The sequence below is a fragment of the Paramormyrops kingsleyae genome, chromosome 1 (genome assembly GCF_048594095.1).
Source record: "Paramormyrops kingsleyae isolate MSU_618 chromosome 1, PKINGS_0.4, whole genome shotgun sequence".
Classification (NCBI taxonomy): Eukaryota; Metazoa; Chordata; class Actinopteri; order Osteoglossiformes; family Mormyridae; genus Paramormyrops; species Paramormyrops kingsleyae.
In genome coordinates this window covers 63545487-63564779 of record NC_132797.1, presented here as the reverse complement: position 1 = coordinate 63564779, position 19293 = coordinate 63545487, and the positions used below count along the sequence as shown (strand labels likewise).

At 45.0% G+C, this 19293-nt stretch overlaps 1 long non-coding RNA gene across 2 annotated transcripts; it reads left to right on the top strand.

The window, feature by feature from the left end:
- The first annotated feature begins 814 nt into the window (after positions 1 to 814).
- Positions 815 to 18505, top strand: LOC111849471 (uncharacterized). Of its 2 annotated transcripts, none has more exons than XR_002839536.2 (4): positions 815 to 901; positions 1273 to 1342; positions 17217 to 17355; positions 17736 to 18505. It is a non-coding gene; the product is annotated as an uncharacterized lncRNA (long non-coding RNA). The 2 variants fall into 2 exon arrangements; XR_002839537.2 differs by having other exon boundaries at positions 1273 to 1378.
- The last annotated feature ends 788 nt before the right edge of the window (positions 18506 to 19293 follow it).

Genomic DNA, 19293 nt, shown 5'->3' with positions numbered 1-19293 from the left:
ATACATTTATTTTCTTACTTTACAAATTACTGTTTTGATAAATGTGCTTAGATGTGTTTAGTACAGTATACGCTCTTCTTGTTTTATTCCGGTTCATTCATTATTTCTTATGGGGAAAATTCGATCAGAACTCGAACTTTTTAGGATTCGATCCGGAGTTCCAAACGGACTAAATTCGAGTTCTAAGGTACCACTGTTTGTGTGTGTGTGTGTGTGTGTGTGTGTGTGTGTATATATATATATATATATATCTTGCCGCTCCTGGTGTCCTTGCTAAAAGAGCAGAGGCTGTTCGAATTATTGTTCCCCTCCCCCTCTCCAGCTAGAAGAGCGGCGACGGAGTGAAGAATGTTTAGAATAATTCATTCGCCCGCTCACGGCCACAGGGAGCGGCCGCATGCAGTACATGCCATTTTCTATATTCATATGCAAGCGGTACGATTTTTGCAGGTTTAAAGAAAGCGGGTTGAGAATTAAAAAGCGTGCCTTGGCTGCTACTGGAGGACATCTCTTTACAGCGTGTTGAGCAAAAGGTGGCGTTTGAATGTGCTGCATTGGAGGCAGCAGGACCTTCAAGGAGACCTGGAAATGGCAATTTGAAAAGTATTTAATAAAAAAAGAGTCCACCCTGCATTTATACAGTAAGAGGTGATTTAGAAAACCATTTCAACATGGAGGCCCTCTGCATTTCATAACCAAGGGCAATTAAGCACACAAAAAAAAGCTTAGCAATACCAATTCCAGGGATAGAACACTTCAGACACCAGAAGCATGGCCTTCCAGACCGGGGTGGGAGGGGGGGTTGAGTAGCAGACCTTCATTTCGGGGGGGAGCTTTTAAGGGGTGAGATCTGGCTGGAGTCGGCCCTGATGGCACGGCAGAGAGCAAACAACTTGTTACGGTAAGTCGGCCATGTGTTTATCTCCACATCTAATCCGGTTCAATTTCATTCGCTGGATCAGTACTTGCAGATACCATGAAAGATGTGAGATAAAATACTCTTAGCAAATCCAGCAAAACACCTACAGTAAAAAAAAGTGGTAAAAAATGATTAATTGAAATGAATACCGTATACAAGCTTAGTTAAACGGTGGCTATATTGTGCTCAGATATAGAGTCTTTTTCATTTATTTATTTATTTTACCGTTCAAGTGAATTCATTTGTGGACTGAAAGAAACAAACCCAGCAACAAGCGTACTTAGCACAGTTGAGAACTTTGGCTGTGAAGTTTTCACACAAAGCTTAAGGATTAATCCGTTTCATTTACGCAGCGGTAGGGACTGAGATGCGACTGCCCCGCTCACCTCTGCTCCGGGTGATCTCAGCTGGGACAGCACAGTGGTGAGCCAGCCTGCGCTGTGTACTCTGTCATGAATGGTGAATGCCTCTTATTTATTTCTTGGTAGAAAAAAAATCCTCTCAATTGTTCATAATATCCAAGGCTGCCAAAACCGAGGCGGGGGGGTGGAGTTCACCACATTGAAACTGCTGATGGGAGAGGGTTATATGTGTCTGTAGGTTTTTAAGACTATACAGCAGATTTACCCCCACCCCCTGCAGCAGGCACAGGTCACAGGCTGCTAGACTATCATCGACAGCTTGAGGGTATAAGACACCCCTGAAAACATCTGGGGCTGTGACCCCTGCTGCCCCTCACACCACCACCAGTGCTCTCACTCCACGATTGCAAAAAGGCGAGCTCCCGCCCTGACATGCTCGGAGGAGATATAATCCTTTGGAGGTGCTGGGTAGTGGGGGTGCAGGGTAGGTTTTTGCGACAGACGCACGCAGAGTACCCCCCAGCCCGTTTTGAATTGCTGAGGTCCTTCGAGCTGCCTGAGCCCGGGCGTGGACGGTCACACGCCTGGAGTCACGGGCCCCGTCCGGCCCTGTCGTCGAACCCCTTCTTACGGGAATAATAACCCCGCGTCGCATGCCAAGTGGGATGAGGGCCAATGGCTGGCAGCAGAAAGCCAAGCGCGAGTTGCCTCAGCCGCCGTGACACCTATTCGAGCCATTTAGCTGGAGAATTTACAGCCCCCCGCCGCTTTATTACCCCCGCTGGTGTAAGACGCCCCTTTTCCACAACCTATCACACAGGGTATTACCCAATGATCTCGGCAATGGCGTCAGTTCACACACGCATGCAGAAGGGAGAAAAGGCGCAGGTATGAAATTTGCGCTCAGCATGCGGCGTTTGGCGCGACGCGCCTGGCCGCGCTGCACACCGCGAGCACGGTGGGAGACATTAAATCAATTACACCCCGCAAGGAGCACCGTCGCCATGCCCCGACCTGCGAGCGCTTGTGTTCCCGCTGTAAAGCGTAGCCTCGCGGACTTAAAGGGATTACAGCGACTGAAAGATCTGATTTGGCTTTTTGTGCGCTCGGCGTGGCCACTTCAGATTTAATCGCCTTGTTTATGGGAACATTACAAGCGGTTTTCACCGCAGCAGAAGGCCTAGTTTCCTGCTCTCTCCCTGCGGCTGATTCAGAGTTGGCGCACGCCGCGGGGGAGCGGAGTGGTGCCCACTTACGTAAGCGAATAACCCCCCTGTGCAGACCTGCAGGTACCATCCTACCTGTCTGGTTTCTGCTATTATCAACCTATAACAGCAGACACCTGTCTGGTTTCTGCTATTATAAATAAATATGAATCATTAAAGATTATGATAACTTTTATTCTTTGTTAATCTCCTCCATGCTATTATGTAGTGCCAATTTATTGTTCTGCGCCCGTTGAATATGCACTCAGTATTCTTGCAAATAATTTTCAACTGTAACAACAAATGGAGATATACTGCAAAATGGTAGTACCTTAAATATAAAAATTAATCCATACAAATATGACCTGTTAGAATAACTGGCCGATATTGTGACTTAATCACTGGTGAACTTGTCATTTTAGTTACTTTTAAAGAGAATCACCAGAGCTCAACATGCTTGCTCAGCGCTTGGCCCCAAACTACTAGAGTGTAAATAGTTTTACTGGAAGTATTTCCTGATGTTCTCTTCTTCAGCTGTGAAATAGTTCATGCTCTTTGCTCGTTGGCCTGCCATGCAGGTGAGACACACAGAGTCTATCTGAGGACTTCATCACAAAATGGTCGCTCCCCATGGCCAGCATGCTACAGTCAGCCACCCTTAACATCATGCCATAAAATCTCACTGTTAGCCCACTGGATGCTTAGCCTGTCATCAATGTCTCTCCAATGGAAAAAGCTCATCACCACACTTTTCACCACTAGTAGAAGTTAGTCGTGATCAGGAATCCCGTGGGTCACAGGATAGAATATTTTTCGATCTGTAAATGTATTGTGACATACCTTCTGTGTGCAGTGCATAAGGTGAAAGTTGCACACCAACAGAAAAGTGTGCTTATCTGCTGGGTTAGAGTTGTACAGTGACAGGAAACTGCTGGTGTGTCAGGTTAGAGTACACAAGTGTGGATTCAGTTGCGGGGAGTGTTTGCAAGGTTGTAGTTGTGTTTGTGGTCTTATTGTGATATTAAACTTGGTGCAAAACCATAGTCTAGGTTTGCAATCTTAAAATCATTCCCCTGGGATCGGAATGAGACTGGGATTAATTCTTCCAGGACTGGGACAGGACAGGAATTTTGTTGTGGGAGTGGGATGGGACTAGAATAACCCAGTCGACATATTATAGCTATGCTTGCAGATATTTCATTTGTTGCAGATTATGTTAAAATAAATTGTGTTATAGGTAGGCATTAATGGAATCTACCTCTGAAAATCACCAACTCAGGCACACGATTTTCCTATGAATGCATTGTCATCACTGTAATTCCTGGGGGAACAACATGGCTGACCCATTTGGTCATGTGAGAACGGCCAGGTTCCCTCATCAGTTTAAGCCACATAGATATATATCAGCTTCATGGGGCTGATGGCCTTATGAGTGAATGCCTGTTAAAGTTCGCATAAGGCTATGAAGGGAAGAACTGATACATTCAGATCACATTTCAGCACGCAGGCGGTGTGATGATATGCTGTAAAAGTTAATCAAAGCGCAGCGTTTCCCACCCGGCAACACCAGCCCGCTTTTCGAGTGGCACTTTAATTTGGTGTCTTTTCTGTGGGAGTGGAAGGTTAATTTTTTTTTTTTGTTTTAGCTCACTTGGCTGAGGTCAGTTTTTATATAAACAAACCAAACAAATGAGTGGGACATAACATATCCGGAAAATCATGCAGTAGGAGTGTCTGGTTTTTCGTTCATGTGTAGCCATGCCCATCTGTGCTTGTGCCCACGATACCAGTCTGCCACTGGGCAAATGTGAATGCATAGACAATCCAGCATGAATGTAGCTCATGTTCCTTCATATCAGCCTTGCTTTTTATCCATACCTCACACAACTGATATCCATGACAGATTTTTCCTAACACTTTTACCTCTGAAACAGACATCCATGCTTCAGAATTTATCAGTTTAACACTCTAATAAGTTTGATTGGTGTGATGGACTATTTTTAATGTTGTATACTAATATTGTAAAAATGTAAAAAATTAATGCTTATTAGAAATGATCTGGCATGTTCTATACCGTTTGACAGGCTGTGTGGTTCCTTTTGTAAAGACATAATTAAAGGTGAGCTGTGGCAAGATTAAGGCCTGACCACAAAGCTTTCACTGAGTGACCTTACTCTTTGCAAATGGGAAAAATGAGGTGTGTGTGGTGAACAATCGGAGCGTTTCCCATAATTCCTGCTGGAGACGGGGGACAGCTGGGTCTGTTACTCTGAACTACCCCCCCATTCCCCCGCTATGCTTATGGACTGGTAGCTGCTTTCATGTCATAGTCACAGATGGCACAGTGACTTCCTGGGGACAGCTAAGTGATTTTTTTTGAAAGTGGGTGTTTCCAAGGTGCAGCTACCTTTTTGCATAAAGACTAAAATATAAATAAATGAATAAGCAGTGTAACCAGCATGCAAGGATTGCAGGGAAGTGACCTTATGGAAGCTTTTGCCAAAGTCCCTCTGATATTCATCATTAGCCATCTCTGACCCACATTTCTGTGTTTAATGGGACAATCGACACATCTTGGAAAGGTGCTCTGAAAGTGACGTCTGTCTCTGTGCGCAGTCTTTTGAAATTTTCCTGTCCCCAGAACACCACGCAGCTGACGTATTGAGCGACACGTAAATAGAGTGTCGGCCGGCCAAAGAGATGCCTACGACAGTTGAGACCGCGCGTAAATCACTGAGACGTCAAGCAAGCGTGTTTCATCTCTCCCGATGCTTTCTGTTCACTGGAACGAAAACAAAGCATAAAATAATTCAGGCCACCAAAGCAGGCAGCCTGGACTCCCTCCATCTCTCTCCCCCCCTCCTCCCTCTCTCTCCCTTACTCCCGAGTCTCTTCCCCCTTTTTAATTTGATTCTCTCTCTCTTGCTGTCTCTCTCCATGTTGAAGTCAGTCTCCCGCTGCTTTTTTTTTCCCATCAAGCTGTGCAGCGGCCCGGCTACCAGTGCCGTGCGTGGACATACTGGTAATGGCCCTTCTCCGCTAATTAAAAACCCACTTCATCTCTCGGCTGGCTCCCCCCTTATTCAGCCCCATCCTTGATGCGTGTGCTCTGCTCTGCCCAGTGTCCCCGATGGAGGAAAAGCAGCCAAAGGGCCAGCCTGCATGTGGAGGCTCACTCTTCAGAAGCTCCTCCTGTACCTCAAATAATCGCATAGTTTATATTGTAGGTTTAGCTGCCTCAGTTCAGATCACTTTAAATGATTTATGGTGTCTTATATTGTGTATTGTATTGACCATCCACATTTCAGTGTTGTGTGTCACATGACCCCTCCATGTAAGAAAGGAGAGTGGCACATGTTTTGTGGGTAGTTAAGAGTGTTAGTTCTGACAGTTTGTGGTGGTTCGATAAAGTTCTGAAAAATATGATTAACAGTCCAGTTGTTCTCTCCTTCATGACACATCCCATGTCCACTTACAGGCCTGGTTTCTTCTAAAGCTATTTGAGTTACCCCTGGACATGCAGGACCTGTTCAAACTTGTCATGCTACCTGGTGTCTTGCTGACAGAGGCGCACTGTTACGAAAAGGTTTCTGCATCACGCTGGAAACTCGATTTTCATCCAAAACAGAGGAAAATAAGCAGCTGTCACTCAAGGTGTCACCATGAAAGGAACACGAGAGTCGTAATCTGCTCAAATTTCCCCCTTGATGTTGTTTTTCAACCCAATTCAAGAATGAGCACTTTCTGATGTTTTACTCCAATGTCACCAAAACTTTGCAAAGGCTGACCTTCACGCAACCTCAGGTAAAGGAAGAGAGCTCTTGCGCATGTCCTCTCTTGCTCTGCAGATGTTTTCATGGAAACTAGAAACAGTTGGAATGAAATAACAGTAACCAGGCATATATCAGGATGACTTGAGATCCGGTATATCCAGCACTGTCCCTTCACACAACGTTGAGCAATGTGGGACTGTGGAAATCCTTCCAGAAGCTTCCGACTGTGCCAAGGGCCAAAGAAACCCTTATTTATTAGTCCAGGTGTGATGGTCTTGCTTGATTGCGACTGTCACTGTTTAGAAATATCAAATGAGCCTTACGTAACAACTACACTCTATAAGTTTAAGAGAGTTTCAATGTACAATATTTTTGTTTTTACCTCAGTCGAACATTAAGCACCAATGGAATATATTTAAAAATATTGTTTAGCTGCACAGTCTGTCTGTATTGAGGCAGCACGTCTCCTGTCTGTATGAAAAAGTACAGCTTTCATAAGCTTATTCATTTTTCATCTTTTTTTTTTTAATCCAAAAGGTCATGTTAAATGTAGTAAAAAGCACAGCTTAGCCTCTGTTCCAGTTCATCTTAAGATAGAAGGACCATCTGGATTCAAGGTTTCAGTGTGTGGGCTCAGGATCTTGGTGCTGCGATACCTGATCTCACATTTGTAAATCTCTCTCTGAGCTGTCCAGAATGCTCATTATGCTCCCACATATTGAGTGACTATTTAATCTTTTCTCCAGTGTCCCTGTGTGTCTAAAATAGTTACACCTCCCTGGCTTCCCCAACCATTTTAGTGACCAGCAAAATCCATGACATACTGATTGTCAGGTAACTCACTGGTTAACTAATGCATCTGACTGGCAAATAGGTCTATTGTTTGGTGCAAAGTCCAAAAGTAGATTTGGACCGGTGTGTTGCTTGTTATCTCCTGGTCCTGGGATCCAGTTTAACACCGGGGGTAAATAAATCCCCCCATTGTTCCACAATAGAGGCTGCAAGCCCAGGAATCCCCCCAATCTCATTAGTAAACTCAGACATTAAAGCTTCTTAGTGGTCTTTGCTGATTGGAGCACCAGGGAGCTAGCGATTAGCATGCTACATGAGGGGCTCTCAAGCAACTGTGATAATATGCAACCCCGGGTTAGGTGGATTTAGACATAGGGTGTATTTTTACATTGTCTTAACTGTATGTTTCCTAATTTCTTGTTTGAGGGGCCCAGGACATAAAGTCAGCTCTTTGGAAAGGGACCTTATCAGGAAGTACCTGCTTGCTGCTTGGGAAAAAGTGAAAAATGGCCTATTTCAAGCCAGAGAAGGGGGAGCACTCACTCCCTCCCATCCAAAAAAAATCTTCTTAGCCAGGCAGATGTGTATCCGCACTCCTGAAAAGAGATCACTAGTGCTCATATCTTGGAGTGACATATATGGAGGGGACCGGAGAGAGAGCAACCAGAGCTTCTACACAGGGAATTTGAAGGATGAGCCTGTTTGAGCTGACCAGTTAATATCAGGAGTGGAATTTGGACGAACCGGCGGCAAGTGAAATGCATGGCTGACTGAAGGATTGATCCGGAAAGCCGTTTATAAACACCCGAAGGTACTGAGAGGTTTATCCTGGAGCCCTGTAAGGAAACAGCGAGGGAAAGCTTTTCCGTCTGGCCTTTGTGACCCTGCATCCAGGCCATTAAACGACAAGCTCCTCTTGTTATGAAAGCTCTGCTTCAGGCATGACTTAAAGTAGATTTGGGCTTAGTGTGTTTGCCTTACGCTTACAACGAAATTACCGTCTCAATACATATTTATTGCTAGATTAACTGAATGATGTGTCCATGCCGACTGTGATCGGGCTATAGACACGGGTCTCAAAGTGTGATATATACATACGCTGTAAACATGCACATATAAGTATGCGTACATGTTAAAAAAAATGTTGTAAAATTACATAAATAATATCATCAGCCAATTATCAGGATTTGCTCTTATTATTACAGAAAATACAACAAGCACATGCTTAGCACTGAAACCCATGTTTGTTGATAAGATTTCCAGGCGATTTGCCACTGTATGCTACAATGCAGGCATCTAGACAGTGTCTTATTTTAGCTCAGGTTACATAAAATGAAAAGATTTGTTGAAAAATTTGTGTGTCTGTGTCGGCCTGTTTGTAAAGGATTGTCAAGAATGTGTCTTAAGATTTCATATATTTTCAAGTGATCGTCAAGTGTTTCAAGCCATCTTCAGTTTATTTTTTGTATTTCACCACGGTCAAGGTAATATTAGTCATTTTTCTTGATTTGGCTTTGCCATTGGACAGATCTGATGGCCTAAGATTTGGAGGGTGCTGATTCTTAACGCCCCTCTCCTTACTTAAAACTGGAGATAGAGTTTGGGGTAGGGCTAGAGTGAAGGTTGGTATTAGTGTTATAGTTAGGGTTAGGGTTGACATTAGGGTTTGGCTAAATTTAGCATTATGGTTAAATCTAGGGTGAGGGTTAGCCTTAGAGTTGGGGTTAGGGTTAATGTCGAATTAATATACAAGTCAACAACAGACAGTCACAGAAATTCAACATCCACCAAAAGTGTTTCCATTTGTTCATAGACAAACCCATGAACATTTGAAACCATGAGGTTATAAAATGCAAGAATGCTAAATGCAATGTAGCTATTCATTTTACACATTATTGGACTGTCTATGTTCTCTTCTCTTGTGAACAAAAATAAATACAGATCATTTAAAAGCTGTCATTGGACCATTCATGTCACTTGGTGGACAATGTAGACATGAGGCCCGTGATGGCGGCCGTTGCTGGAAAGCTGACACCTCAGCAATAATGGCCCCAAAAACTGCTGAGCCCTGGTGTTGCCTTTCTTCATGCACACAGATTCCACCCAAGGCTCCTTCAGGTTGAAAACTGAATCGAGCAGCATCAGAGTCTATTCAGCCTGAATGTCTGCACATCATAGGCTACAGGAGCAACAAAACTCTGAGCTAATTTTGGCCCAAAAAAACCCTTTTGTCTTTAATCCTGCCTTTTTTGGGATTTTAGTTTCACAGTTGCACCTTCATTTCCGAGTTAAGTGGCATGGATCACAAGAGTTTCAGCAAATTCCAGGGCCAATTCGCCGTAGCAAAGCCACATGGATGAGTTAGCCAGTATCATAAGTGGCACAGTCAACAGAGAAATAAAATTTGGTGCAGGTGTGATTGAAATGGTCATGTCAAACATTCCTGTCTGTGCTTTCCTGAATGCTTCAGATTGTCTTGCCCTGACATGCATGCATTTGCAACTGACTGTAGATGATTTGGAAGAGATCTTACCCACCAGCACAGGAAATCTGAAACACAGCAAAGGAATGGAGTTATTAATCTCCTTCAGTAGATTTAGCAGAAAAGAGGTAGGATATGTCAAAATAAAAATCATGTTAAAGCAGGAAACCATGAGCCTGGATGACGTTTCTTGGCTTTTGTGTGCATTTTAGTCATGCCCATCTCATGTTTCCAAGGTATTTAGCATACACAGGTCAAAATGGCTTTTAAGTGTTTTTTTTGGGTGGCAGGAGGTACACGGCTGCATTTGCAGCGATGCCCCTTTTTACTATAAGACCTGATCTCCAGACCAATTCTTATAAATGCCTCTGGTACTTAAACCGAAGACCTGGCAACATTTATAATCTGTTAAGATGAAAAGCATGTCAGCTGGGACTGCTGAGGAATGCGCATGGGGGAACTCTGCATGTTCCCCCACCTGTTCTGTTTGCTACTTTCATTCCTCATGAGTCTTTCATGGTTTTGTTCCTGGCCGCATTCTGCCCTTTGGTAGTTGTTTACATTTAAAGGGACCTCACTCGCTCACTCCTATGGTTTTTATTTTTAGGTAAAGCCCTCTTGTCTTTTTGAAAGCTTCTCTCTAAGACTGTGGGCCTGTGCTCTGCCATTCCTACCACCATTAAAATGTAGGATGAAGACAGTCATCCTACATCTCCCTGCAAGGCCCCGCGCTACAGGCACCCTTGGCACGCCACCAGCGCAACTGATCGCACTAATGCGATTTGTGCAGCACCTGCATGTGCCATCTGATCGATACGGCTCCAGGAAACCATCGGTAGGATACCATTGCACTGCATGCTGGCGTACCTATTTAATGAGAGAGAGGATTGAGAGCATTTCTGCATGGCAGAGCATATTTAAACCTTCTCGTTTAAACAGCAGTGAGCATGGCAGGCTGCACCTAGAACCCACATTACCCGGCGACGCCTGCTCTCCCATGCTGCCGTATACTCCGCCGCGTGATGTGCCCAAAGGTCTCATTCCATCATTGGCATCAAAATTTGGAAGCCTAGGCAACTCATTTCCTGCTACACTGTAATTATCGATGTTTTGAGGTTTGTTCCTGACAGTGACATACAGCAGAGCAGGGCTGGTCTTACTCAGCTGAACATGACTGTACCCTACGTCACTCCATGCCCCCTTTGTCAGACCCGAGCGGCTGACAGGCAGATAAACTTTGAGAGAATGCAGCACCAGGGGCTGCAGTTAAGTTGTTTTCCTTGTAAATCCAGACACTCTCTCTCTCTATGTAACCCCCTACCCAGCCCTAACCTTAACCATAAGTAACCAAACAAAGCACAAGATTTTTGGTATCTTTATGATTTTTATGATATTTATCATTGCATTCACAGATCTTTGTGGGGACCTGAAAAATGGTCCCCACAATGTCAAAATCTCAGGTTTTTATTACTTTGTGGGGAACATATGTGTGTATGTGTGTATATATATAATTTGTTCAGCTGCTGTACTTGATTGATGTACAGAATACAAACAAGTGTGTCCATTCTAATAAAATGTCATACGTTCCCTAGATTTAGGAAACATATTAAACAAATAAATAATACATAATTGCCTAGGTAGTTTTTATTAAGCCTTCAGTTACTCAGTTGTTTAATATAAATAAAATATGGGCAATTAAAATGTCATTAAAATAATTATCTGTCAACGAAAGCTCTCTGTTTTAAGTGATTTGAATCATCAGATACATTTGACCAACAGTGAAATCAAGATTAATTAATTAAGAGCTCAGCAGGAACAGAATATAGTGGGTCACTGGGGAGCCAGACTGGGAAACACGGCCTCAGACATCATGAAGCCGGGAAACCCTCCCTTATAATGAAAGGAATCCAAAGATCACCCAGCCAAACCCACAAAACAGCTGTATCCAGCTGTTTTTATATAGACACATTATAAAGGAAGTAAAGCCAGAATTTCGAGTGGGTGGGGCTTGGAATGGAAAAGGTACTTTTGCAGAAAGTACCTTGCATAAAAGTATCCTCGTAGGAATCATAAGAAGATCAAGTCAGCTTTCTCCTTTAGACTTTTACGAAGCATGCGAGATAGTGACTGAGAGAAAGTTTGCCAGGATGTTAGAGGAAGGACAGTATAGAGGACTGTAAATATACCAGCTGTTTATATTACTTCACATTAGATCCACCCAGAGAGAAGCACAGATCAGTGAAAACTGAGATGGTATCAAATATTTTTTTAAAACAGGGAGGTGATAAAATGCAGAGGTCCTCCATGGTAGCTCCAGCTATGCTGAGAAGCTCTGTTCTCAGCGATGGCTGTAGGAAGATAAGGCTAATGGAGATTGCACATTTGGGGGTGTCCCATATCTTCAGAGAACTGCTGTCATGACATCTCTGGTGTGTGTCTTGCATCATCCATCCCTGGGGGCCAATCAGCAGCCTCTGATTACTGTTCTCATGCCTTGACACCCAAAATAACATCTTCAAACATTTTTTTTCCACTTAGAAACAGCAGCTTTACTGTATTTTGGCAGCTCTATACTTAGGACCTCTCTGAACCCTAAATATAAACGGCATTGCAATTTTTGGTGGTCTCACCCTATTGGATTATGTCCAGAACTGTATCAAATGCACCACATCCAGATGATCAAATGGAGCCAGTTTTAAATATCATGACATCGCCAAATGATCCCGCGCTGACATCACCATTCGAAGAGCAAACACAGTGGGGGGGGGGGGGGGCGGGTGGCACTTATTTGAGTGACGGTTATGTAGGATGCAGATTGGTGGCTCTGCTCTGTTGAGGAAAGACACACCCGGTAGTATTAATGACTGGTAAATATTTGGACGCATACATTCTCCTAGAACTGGCAGACATGTATGAAAAACACAAGCAAGACTATGAGTGCACACTGTTGGGAGGGTGTTCCCCCCATCGTGGAATGGCGCTGCTCCGGTATGAAAGGCCAGGAATTCATTCCCACTGAGGACTGGTGAGAAGGCGCTCCTGCACAGATAACATTGAAAGCTGTCCACTGTCTTTCTACACTTTTGATATGGATGCTGTTTTCATAGCCTAGAATGTTCTGGAAAACAGGGGGACTCTTTGCCATCCTCTTCCTGTCGGGTTCAGCGTGAGGAGAGAGCCGGTGGCATGTGGCGCAGACACGCCCCTTAAGACGGGCACGGATGCCCCCCTTCCTCCTTCGTGAGGGAGTCGGCATCTCGGCATGCCGGACATACAATCGTAACACACCCAGAAGGTCCCTAAAAGGAAGTGAGCTCGGGGTGTGGGGGAATACGCAGTGAGCAAACACTGCTGCAGCAGTAAGCACCGTGCTAAAGCAGCCTCTGCTGCACCTAATCCATTTTATATGGGCAGATCAAATTTGGGTAGTAAAAGACAAATGCGCATGTGGTTTATGAAAGTTGAGTTCTTCACACCCTGGAACAGCTGTACTGAGGCCCTCATGTATCAGCATTTAAGAAGAAAAAAACTGACACTATATCCAGGCCTCAGCAGAGCTCACCAAACTTGACAGACGGTCCCTGGATCCAGGCCACAACTTCTAAACCTACAAGAAAACCACCATAAATTCTGCTTTAGTCCCTTTACAGAATTTGAAGGACTTATTTGTCAGTGAGGTGCGATTATCCAGTCGTGTCGGCTGGAGCTGAGTCCCAGCTGCGGTGGGTGGAATGACGGTTTGCCGCGGTGATCTGAAAATCAAGCGTGTGGGGAGATAAACTCGGTCTGGTCTGAAGTGGTCTTTGCCACTAGTGCATGAAAACAGACAAAGACATTCGCCCTGTGACAGAAAGCTCTGGGACAATCCTGACAGAAAAATAACAGTAATAAGTAGTGTCAGAACCCGAGAGAAGGCTGTTCACGGGCAAAATTGCCACAAACTCAGGCCTCTTAGTGTCTCGGGTGTTCATTTTGTTATGTGTCACAATCCCAGTGCTTTCAAGTGACTCCTTTGTCCTTCTGAAGTGTGTGTTATATGTTTCTTATTTTTCTCAGAAGAGACAAAGAGAGTCATGTGACTTCTGTTCCATCTGCAGAATTTTTACCCTGGAAACTCACTTAAATCTCTAAAATGATGTTTTTAATGCTCCATTTCATCTTCAGGGATACACTGCATAAACTGTAAGTAGTATTATGTTAGTAGTAAGATGTCCCGCTGGTTATTTCGAGCTAATTTTGTTTCGACCCACACTTGCTTCATCCAGAAATCGCACCTTTTCCATTTGGCATGCAAACACATTGTGCAGCAGTTTTCTCATAAATTCCCAGTGCTGATTAGAGCAGGTTAGGGATGAGTCTCACAGCTCGCTTTCCTTGTCCTGATGTTCAAAATGTGCTTGTCACAGCACGTTTAAATTTTTCCTCTTCATAGTGTGAGGTACATGTTCTGTGGGACTCCCCCCTTCTGAAAACTGACAGGGACACCCACTGTGCCCTCTCATTGTGATAACTGCTTATACGTTTCATGAGTTTGCTGTCAGATCATGGACAGAGTTTTGCTGGGTATTTTCAGAAACAAGTTACCGCAATAACAGCAGTAATAGGTCAGCTAATACAACAAGACATAGAATAAATGCAGGTCATCAACAATGTTTTTGCGAATTAATAACGTGTCTGACTAATACAGACAAATAACATTTTTTGACCCACTTCTGTACTTACAAGCTGTCCTTGGGATTATAGCACAAAGAGATTTTCATAAATTGCCCACATTATTTTCCCGAGTACAGACATGATCATAAAACTCTATCAGCCCCAGATATTATCACAACTTCACCAAAGGAGCGTTATCACGCTCAGGTTTCAATTGGGGAAGCTGTGGACGAGATGGGAATGCTTCTGTTACTGTATCTACTGCCCCAGTTTCAGATTACTGGCCCAAAACTCTCTCTGCTTTGATTTGCGACTCCCTAAATACAAAAAAAGACACTCCACAGCTTTTTATAAAAAGAAGAAAAACAACCATGCTGCTAGATCGATGTAATTCATCACCAGTCTGATTCTGCATTGCATGTTTAACCCACGGATGCCTCCAGCATCGCAGCCATGTTCACTGTTCTCTGTGGAATGATGCCTTTCAGAAATGCTAGCAGCATAGACCGCAACACAACCACGTAAACAGAAAACGGCAAAATTCTAAAATTCTAAAAAGGAGGAATGAAAATTCAATGAAGGAAATGAAAATTGTAGATTCTTGGCAGTGGTGTGTTACTATTTGTGGCTGGGAATGAAAATGCTGTATTGGATAGGCTGGGCTCAGCACCACTAGCCAGCCTTTCCGGATTGTTCTTTCCCCCTGACCCCATAGCGAACCCCGACTTCCCGGCCCGTGAGCACGGCAGACGGACTGCCGCCTGTGACCAGCCTGCGTCTGGCCCTTCCTGGGCGGGGGGGCAGTTGGGGTTGGGAGCCCCTCCCCTGCAGTCCCCGACCCCTCAGGAGTGGCTCGCTTTTCAGAGCTGACCAGCCCGGCGCCCCCGCTTCCTGTTCGGGAAAATACAGGGCGACCTGAGATCCCTGCCGATAAGCAGGGCCGGGGGCCGCGGTCCCGCCGCAGCGAGATGGGCGAGTCGCATGCGGGGCTGGTGGCAGCCACATTCTCGCAGTTTTTAACCTTCTCGCCGGATGAGCGTGACAGAGATGGGGGGGACTGGCGGGGAGGGGGGGGGGGGCACCATCTGCTGCAGGATGACAGAGCGGTGTTGATGGGGGCATTGTGCACGTTTTTTTTTCTCACCGGCAGATGCATGCCTGGGTCCCGGCACCGTGAGAGAGACGTGTTTTCGGGAGACTCTCCCCTAGAGCCCCCCCCCTCCACTTCTCCCTCATGCTCCTTTGTGGTCGTTCTGTTCTGTTCCGATCCGCGGCTCACGGCCTGCCAGCCAGGGGCCCAGCCAATGGCGCCGTGGCCCCTCCCTCGTGCCGCTGTCTCCATGGCAATGCGCCGGCGACGTGTCTTTCAGAGCGAGGGAGAATATCTTCCCCGTCTCCTCGCTGCAAGGGCCTCAGCGTCGGCTGGAATTTCGACGCGGAGTTTGCGCATAATTAGCTGTGGATCTTGTGTGCGACTGCATGACAGCCAAATGCAAACGCTCATGTTCCCTTCCGCTGAGTTTTCCAGGAAAAAATGACAAATGCTCATATGTTTGCGATGTGTGTAAAAGGAAAAAAGATACTAAAATTCCCATCTGTGTCCAACAGATTATGAACAGCTCTTTCCCACATCACTGAGTTTGCAGCCACATGGAACAGGTAACAAAATTACAAGGTTGAAACCCCTCCACGAAATTTAACCCCCCCCCCCTACTGGGGGGGGGGGAACCCTAGCCAGACACTCCATGAAATGTATGTCTTGCTACAGGCCTGCGCGTTTGTCCTTCAATGCTTGGCTGTAACCTGGCAGCACAGATAGTAGGTCTTACTGCATGATGTTTCTTTCCCACTGTCTTTCCAGAGGCGCAGTCTTGTGGCCATACTTTAGAGAGAGTCCTGCTGTCCCACTGCTTTCTTTTGTAAAGTTCAGAAGATGTCATTTCTGTTTGAGTTATACTCCCAAAGCCCAACATGAGAGGCTCTGTAGAGAAAGCCTCAGGTCATGTGTGGCCCATGCTGTTCTTCTACTATGACACTGACAGCTATAGCAAAGGAACAGGACAGCGCCCCCTAGTGGCTTTGAACCAAATTTACACATTGGTGGCGTTAACTGAAATGAAGGGGAAGTTGGTACGCTGTCTGTGACCCCTGCTGAGATTTCGGTCAGGGTGCTGGTGCTTTGGATTAAGCCTCATGTCTTTTTTCTTTATGAACTCTTTTCAGGCAAAAATATTTAATATAATTTTGCTCCCTTGACTGCTCACTGAGAGTGGCTGTTACAGGGGGCCCTTCCTCATTGGCTCATGCAGAACACTGAACAAATACTTACACAAACGCATACCAGAAGAAACTAGTGTTCTGTGAGCTGTTGGATCGGATAGATTCTGACTGAGCTGCAGCAGGTTCCACTTTATGGAGACTCTACACCTCTGAAATGAAATCCTGCTTTGTTTGCTATTTGCACAAGCAGGAGTGCAGGTACATTAGAATGCCTTGTTCAAGGGCCCAATGGTGACGTGACTATTCTGCCGAACACCCGATGTCTCTTAACTGGCGTCTGAAGGAGTTGGCGGATTCCGTCTGCCGAGAGCTAATCGCTTCATTTATGACCCATGAGGGAGCAGCCAAGAATGCAAGAATGGCTTCAGCTTTGGGGGAGGATCACACCCATTTTCTTTGGGGGTGGGGGAGCGGGTGGTGAAAACATTTTTAATAATCGAGATGCAGAATGAGTGAACGAGACTGGGAGCATGACTGAAAGGAAAAAGCACGAAGCCTTCAGAGAACAAGAGTCTATCTCAAAATAGGAAGCTGACCCAGACTGCAGGAAAAAGCTCTGAAAGCGAGATAAGGGCAAGTAAACAAGCCCACAAAAAGATCATTTTGATACAAAAGCCTTCCTGGTAAATAAAATTCCAGTAAAAAAAACTACTCAGACTAATACATTCAGTGAACTTCTTTGAATCAATAAAGTGTGCTTTTTCGTTTCAGTTGGTTCAGATGTTTCATAATCATCCTTGCTGTCCATAGATACACAGCCTTCCCCGAGAGCCGTCTGTGGAAATGAATGCTGATGAGACCAAACGGCAGAGCGCATCAAGGCAGACATACACCTACACCACGCTCTCGACTCTGTTCCGCTGGTTCTGCTTATTTCTACATTTGGACGGTGTGTTATTTATTTTATTGTTGCAGCAGTAACCCTGTGTGCCTCTTGTCTTTTGGAGAGAAATAGCAAGGTGCTATTTTTATGCTTGACAATGCAACGGAAATTGTGGATCGCAATTCAATGTCAGAATGAGCTAATCAAGAGGATGATTGTGCCTGTGTCAAACATGAGCACAACCAGGTGTGGGCAGATGAAAGATGAGTGAAAAATGAAATGATGGATAAATAACAGATAAAAAACAGGTGTTAGCTAAAAGGGCTTGTGAACAACAGGTTGAAAACCTTTGTTATGTTTGGTTGCTCCAGCCTTGTGATACCTTCATCCTGCAGGTTATGATGTTTAAAATATATTTCCTGTGAAACTCTCCCTTCTTTCCCTAGGGGGGATCTGCGACCTCTTCTGGACAACTGGGGTGATTCCTTGAGCCCCAAATTGAGGATGATGTGCCAGTGTCCAGCCCAGAATGCACAGCATACCTAATTTGGGGCAGAAGACCTTTTCTGAAATTAAAAGGAGAGCACCGACAATATGCGGCTGTTTTCGGATGCAGTGATACCTTGACACAAGACCTCATCCAAGGAATTGTGTTTACAGGAGATTGAGTGGGTCCAAACGTTTCAGTAGCTGAGTACTCCATTATATTCCTGAAAAAAAACAGCGAGGTGCCCATGTGGCAATTGATGGGAAATGACACCAAATTTCTTCTTATTCCATTTATGAATAATTCACATATGACAGACCGCAGTCTTTGACCTATTTTCTCATTTCCACGCACAGCGACAATTTGATTAATAAATTATAAATGGAATTACATCTGTGAATTTTCCCAGTGTGTTGCGGCTCCTCAAAGAGGTGGTATTGCCTATCTAGAGATATAGAGACTGAAAAGACAATGAAAACTGCTTGACCCTGGAAGTCATCTCATGAACACATCCTCCCCTCAACTGTCTCCTTTCTCTTTTGATTGCGGCTCAGTGATTTAGGCCACCATGCCTGTGACTGGAAGGTTGATGGATCAAATCTCAGGGTTTCACCATTGGGCACCTGAGCAAGGGGCTTACTTCAGGGCCCATCTGACCTTGCTTTCTTAAAAAAATGTACGTTTCTTTGAATAGAAAGCATCTGCTAAATAAATGACATGTAATGTAAATGTTTTCGTCAGCGGGATGGAATGTCATCTACGGGATGCACCATGAGCAGTCCTCATGGAAAAGATGGAGGAAAAGAAGCAAAAGAGAGACACAGAAAGGTACACGTGTGACCTTGGGTTATGAGGTAACTGGCTTGTCGTAGGAGCCACGGAAAAAAAAACGCACTCCACTCTCTCCCCCTGACTGTACGCTAGTCACATCCGTCACATTGGGAGCTTGCGCTGATGTAACATCTTTTGTTTAATGTAATAGCGGACTCAATACAGACCGGCCCTTATGTGCACCATTAGAGCTGACCTGATTTCCAAATCCAGGTAGGCCTGTGCCTGCTTGTGCCAGCATTTATCACGGCTCAGTGAATGTCAAGTTGACACATTGCTGGCCTGCATGCAATTTAGACCAAAGTGTAATCCTCTGAAGGTGTTGCACAAGGAAATGCTACCTACAGCCACCCTCCCAACCAAGACTGGATTGGTCAGGATCATCCCAGAAGGTGCTGGTGAGCCTGCCAATGTGTCCAAGCCCCTGGGTCTCCAACTATAAACACCTTCTTCAGGCTCCTGGGGGTTGCTACCATCTCAGTGAATGGGGTGGAATTTGGCTAACCCCCCTGCCCATAATGCATTAAGTCTTCCAAAACCAGCTCAAATCAAAAGGAAGGGGAAAAAAAACACAAAGTGCAAATTATGTCCGTGTGGCATCTGCTCCCTAGACCATCAGTGAGCTGTGGGTTCAGGTGGTCCACTTAACGCAGCAAGCCAAGCTTGTCAGTCGAGATCCTAATTCA